Genomic DNA, 6,560 nt, shown 5'->3' on the forward strand with positions numbered 1-6,560 from the left:
CTTGTCGCCCATAGTTAGGCCGGACATTTATTTATATGACCTCTGTTAATATGATAAAGTCATTATACATGTAAACTGTATTATTTCGTACATTAACCGACAAATACATTTGTCAACAATTTATTAGTTACATGTACAATGTCGTGGTTATTTTTGTTTCATCTAAGACTTTTTTTAAATAATATTGCAATTCTCTTTATTATTGTTAGCTAGATTTAGTAAACGAATAATGATTTTTAAAACAAAACGAGATGTTGAATATATATGTAAATGCAATTATGCATAAACTTTTCCAGATAGATAAAAGAATCAACATTATGACAGAATCAAAACCTAATTATATAAAGATTAGTAAAACTTTTGGCTTATTATATGATTAAGTACTCATCCATCCATAGACTCTTCTACTCACCAACAATCCTACCTCTAAGTTGAAATTAATGGCTTCTGGTATTTAAAATGTTTTTAGTTTATACCAGTAAACTTTGAGCGGAGAAATAGAGCATTAGTTGTCAGAATCAATGGTTTTCCTGCTAAACTGCTAATAAACATGGCAAAACTGTGTGTTTCACCTTTGAACAATGTCCTCCATTTTAGCAAATTCAAGAAACCAAACATTTTGATTGCATCAGCGATGAGGCCACGACGCCCACTCCTTCCAGAATTACTGCTTCAACAGTTCTGGCAGTAGGGCAAGTCATGATCTACCTACTATTTTGAAAGATTTGACAATTTTTTTCTTAGTAGTGCATAATTAGGGGTCAAATTTTACAGTATTTTAACAGAAATTTTTGTCTGATATAAATTATAATTGTGATATTAATGTAAATTCAATATTAGAAGGAGTAAATTTATGGTAATCTAATGACAGAAACAGGGAATAAATTCGGGAAATGATGATGACAGAAAGGAGGATTAAACTTGAAAAAAAAGGGAAAAATTTGAAGTGATGGACGAACCAATTAAGGCAGGCCACTGTGATTGCATCAGCTTGGAGACCAATAGCTGCTGGATATTATTTGGACAAGTTTTTTTCTGTGTATTAATGGACTAATGAGACGACAAAACCACCAAAAAATTGAATACATTATCCACCATGAAGCTGACTATTTCTATCTAGCTGCATGTGCACAAAACCAATTTATCAGATTACTCTATAGTGTATTACCGGTTTACCAATGAGAAGGGATCCGAGAACAGAGTATCTGAGCTTCAATTTTCTGTTCTGCGAATTTCTCAAGAATTCCTTGTTGGTTGGTGGTGTTAGCCGCTTGAGACTCTGATGTCATCTACAGTACTAGTTCAAGTTTTTATTTAAGACATTATAAGAATCTTTCTAAGGGGCCATGTACAACCAACATAACCACTAAAAATAGGGCACGTTTTTTAATTTTTTCATGTAATATTTCCCGAGAAAATTATTAAGAAAACGCCAAGTTATAAAGCAAACTAAAAACTGCATATTCAACACAACCCAGAAGCATAAACTCATATGGGCTGTTAAATAACACTGGAAACATTTTATGAATTGCCTTGTCCATCCTTTTATGCCAAACATGGTGTGTTTTCCTCATTTCAATGATCATGAAGTATACCAAACGTGTATCTCATATAATTTATTTTATTAAAATAATAAAGGGTTTTTGATAAGAATGGTAAAAATATTTTTTTAATATAAATTATATTATGTTTCACACTTATGACATCATGAAGTGGGCTTGGTTACATGTGCTTTTTCTAAAGCACTTCTCATTCCCAGCTTCTCCTTTCTCTATATATATCCCATTTGCGTTTATGTTTATTTCAACTAAAGCAGCTTTTTTTACTCTTTCTCTTTGCCTTTCAGCCTTTGTTTTCTCACTAACACGACTCTGTTTTTCTGATCACCATCGACCGCCATGGACTGTAAAGACAACTTGCACTGGTTTCTCCTTCTCATCCTCTCCATCTTCTTCCAATTCTTCACAAAACCCTTTTCAGTCTTCTCCCAGCTTCCCTTCTTCTCACAATCATCTCCACCGTCTCCTCCACCCATCGTTCTCAGCCCTTGTGCCGCCTGCAAAATCCTCCGCCGCCGCTGCGTCGAGAAGTGTGTTTTAGCTCCATATTTCCACCAACTGAACCTTACAAGTTCACCATTGCTCACAGAGTCTTCGGAGCCAGCAACATCATCAAGTTCTTGCAGGTGTGTACAGCTTCTTATTCATTTTTTTTCTTCTTTTCACTATTTGAAATCAACTTTTTTTCGCTTTTGTATTTATTCTCCACTACCCACTTGAGAAAACAATAATTTTTTTTTCTCCCATCAATTAGTTGGTTTTGATTAGACTTTAGACAATTATTGATTTTTTCTATCTTTTTTGGCAAATTGAGGACTTTAACTGTCCTCCTCAAAAGAAAAAGAAAATTGAGATGAGACATTCTATCTGATCAAAATGGCACTTTAAAGTTTCAATTACTTCTCTTTAAACCTCAACTGGACCCTTTTTTTTTTTTTTTTCTGTTTTCTCATCATAAACAAAGTTGTTCAACTGGGTATCTTCACTTTTCTTTAACCAACATGGCTCACGCTAATAAAATTTCCTTTTTTCTCACAAAGGCTGTAAATTATACATACAAATCAAAGAGCAGTAGTTCCAAATTAGTCAATGTTGTACTACCATAACTATTGCAAATGGGTTCAATTTTCAGCTTTCAACTAATGAAAAATTGAAATTTGATCAGGATCTTCCGGAGTCTCAAAGCTGATGCAGTAAGCAGCATGGTGTACGAGGCAAATGCGAGGATTCGCGACCAGTTTACGGGTGCGCAGGAGCGATCTGTCAACTTCAAAAACAAATCGGCGAGCTGCAAGGGCAGCTGCCAAGGCTCAAGCGGAGCTCGTCACAATGCAATGCCAGCAGCGCAATTTGATCGCGCTGATCTGCATGGAAATGGCGCAATCTCAAGAACCGATATTGCAGCAGCAGCAACAGCAACAACTACAACAACAACAACAACAACAACTCCTCGACACGAGCTGCTTTTCGACGACAACAGTTTTGGCTCCGCCTGGGAACCTCTTTGGACATGACGAATGAGAGTCGATCATCAATGTGTTAAAGTTTTAACTTATCCAATAACTCAGAGTGTGGAATATTTACCTATTAAGCAAGAAATATACTTTTAGATTAAAAAAAAACTAATATGTCAACTAATAAGGGCGATTTGTTAGGTAGAATTTGAGTGATTTGCCTTTTCATTAGTCATGCCGACAAGGAAATTAAATCATGGAAATCGTTAAAAGAATTCATTTTCTTCCCATTGTTTTCTCTGTAATTTTGCTTACAGACTAGCAAAAAAAGAAATGAAGAAAAAAAAAAAAAGAAAAAAAAGGAGAGAGAAAAAAGAGAAAGCAGGATTATGGTTGTCTTTATCCAGTGAATGTACTAATTGCCATTGATCAAGCTCCATTGGGTGACCTAATTTTATCTTCTAAACTGGTTTTTTCTAATTCCTTGTCAACATCTCCTGACTTTTACTTTGCCATATACCATGGAGATGAATGCATATTTATTCCAACATTAATTGCCCATTCATTAAGTTGCATGTATATTCCAGTAAAATCGTTGAATCCATTAATATTCTGAATTTATCATATACATAATAATAGATCTAAAAATCAATGAATAATTATTATCACATACATTTGGTTGTACTAGGTCATAATACTATCCTGATACCATAAAGTCTTTCTTATATTATTAGAAAAAATATCACTTTTGGATATATAAAAAATTAAAGCACTACTCTCAAATATGCAACATGCTAGTTTTTTTGTGTATATTCTTATATAGAACGCGATTTCTTATATGCAAATTCCATATTTATGCTTTAATTATTTTAATAGGATTTTTTTTATAATTACTCAAATTAAAAATTATTTTAAAAATGTTATTAACTTTTTCACTTCCATCACATTATTATTATTATTTTTTTTTTAATGTTTGGGCATGTTCAGGCCAATTTATATGCACATCAACTAATCTATGGAATCCTAAATTATCGACCAGGTAGAACTCTAGTGGTCATCCAAATCTCTATCGAACCACTTGACCACCCAAAAATTGGTTCTTCCATCACATCATTTGCACCCTCAGAGTCATAGATCTTGTATATTTATTTGTTTGTTATATATGTTAATTTTTTATAATTAAATGAAATTATTAATGCATTGTCTGTCGGCATCCTCCGTCACTAACTTTTCCTATTTCAAGCTAAAAATCAAATAATTGTTTTGACAAACAAACATATGCAGTACATTTTGGGTACACCATAAAAAAATAAAAAAGATCCAGAAGCAGAGAAAAGTAATAAGAAGAAATTTCAAGGTCAAAATGCTTAATTGTGAACGTCCCATGGATGATGGACCCCAATTCAGTATGCTCCACATACATTTATTTCCATCAAATTCTAAACTTATTCATACCTTCGTTTTGAAAGTGAAAGCACCGATATCGTCCGAAAAAGGGCATTAATAGTTTATAATATACATTTAACCTATGGTGCCAAATGAGAGATGACTGGTCCTTCCAATAACTAATGCTTTATATTTACAAACTATTGTATTGTCGCCTATAAATTATGTAGCCTACAATATTGAAACCATTCAAACGTTTAAAGATAGTTAATACCAACGCCAATTCATGCAAACAATATTCCAATCCCATGCTGCCAATTAATATTCCTTTGGTGCGAGTAAGATGTCTAGAAGGAATAATGGATGCCGACGGTTTTCAGACGTTAGGATGTTGTTTTATATGAATAATATTACACATACAAAGAGTTTATATAAAGTCTTGTTTACAAAATGATATGACAATATTCTTTGTATTGTTATATCATTCACAATCATTTAATACGACCAATGTTAGGGTAATTTCATTTCTCCGACAAAGTGGGTTTGCTCCGACGCGCTTATACCAACACCATGGCCGTAATAGGGTACCTTCGATATGTGGTGATGGAAAATGAATAGCATTATTAACGTTTTGATTTATATTTCTTTTTGGGAAAATTAAGTAATTAGTCAATTAATTAATCCTAGTGTGAACATGAACCTGCATTAATTACTACTCGTTGAGCCATATCTTTCATTAGATGAATACGGCCAACGGGCTCCAGGCTCCTAGCTATAGAATCAATTAACGTTACAGTGTGACAACTTTAATTAGGGCACTATAATCCATATTCGTACTTTTGAAATTGGTGTGCTAGCTGAGCTGCAGTATTGAGACCGCAATTGTAATTGTGAATATTTGGAGTCTTCAGTCTTCTTATAATATATAGCAGATGAACGTGCATTGCTAAAGCTTAATGAACAAATAAACTCCATATCTTCATCAGTTGAAGAAGAAGAATCGATCAAAGACGTAGCTAGAACTCACGTTTGACCAACTCCATTTATGAATAACGACTTCCCAATTCAATTTCGACCCCCTCAAGTACGTATAATGAATATTCTTACGCTTCCTGATGACATATTTCCTTACGTATAACATTAAACCTATCTATGTGTAATATTCATTCAAGCATGAACGTTGACATCATCAATGGCATCGCTTTGCTACTGGAATTGTAATGTTACCGGTAGAACGAAGTTTCGTTTAGTCTATATAATATATATGATACTAGAATGACCTAACCTAATGTTACGAACTCATTACTGTAATGACCCTTATACAAGACGTCAGTTTTTCTTTTCTTTTTTGTTGTTTATTTCTCTTAATTTGTGGGAGTTGATAGTGCTCAAGTCAATACTCATCTTTTTTTTTTGAGTATTTTATTAGTTTCAGTGCATGTAAAACTTCTAATGAGAAACGGCCAACTCTTGAAGTCTTGAAGTTTTGAATGATATCTTCTTATAATGATAATGAGAAACCGTTTTAACATGATTGACGCTTTCTCNTTAATTTGGACTGGAATTTAAGAACCCACTTTATTATATTAATTAATTAATACATGTGTTGGAATACTCTTGTTTTGGTCCACACGCAAATGACTATATAACGCATGACTCATGACAAAGGGGCTGCCGCTTCTTCTGGGTCGAAGAATTCCTACCTCCCAGTGAACTGGACGTCTGGACTATGGACTCAGTAAACTCTTGCACTCTGGCATGCATTGCACCTACTTTGCAGTTTCTTGTTTGCTGACTTAAAATCTGAATTCCGACTCCTGTTAGAAAGTATGAGTTAACTCTCCTATATAAAATTTTGTCATTTTCCGTGAGTTAATTTATGTAGTGAGAGTTAAAAAGTTTGGATTTTAGAAGAATATTAATTTTTTTTTTTTTTTTTTAATACTGGGGTGTCCGGATCAACTTGCACTTCTAGAGGTCCATTCAGCACCCTACAAGCACAATGAGTTAGGTAATTTCACAAATGTGATTGTGGTAAGTGGCCACTTTATGGGATTCGAACATAAGACTTCTGGGTAATCCATCCAAATGACCAAAGTATTGTCATTTGACCACAAGCCAAGTAGTTGAACCAATTCACTATCTCTGAGTGACTTAGTGG

The 6,560-nt window shown here is 33.8% G+C and overlaps 1 pseudogene; it reads left to right on the forward strand.

The window, feature by feature from the left end:
* The first annotated feature begins 1,794 nt into the window (after nucleotides 1-1,794).
* On the forward strand, nucleotides 1,795-3,080 carry LOC116138247 (annotated as a pseudogene).
* Nucleotides 3,081-6,560: the final 3,480 nt, after the last annotated feature.

This window comes from Pistacia vera, unplaced genomic scaffold (genome assembly GCF_008641045.1).
Source record: "Pistacia vera cultivar Batoury unplaced genomic scaffold, PisVer_v2 Contig34, whole genome shotgun sequence".
Classification (NCBI taxonomy): Eukaryota; Viridiplantae; Streptophyta; class Magnoliopsida; order Sapindales; family Anacardiaceae; genus Pistacia; species Pistacia vera.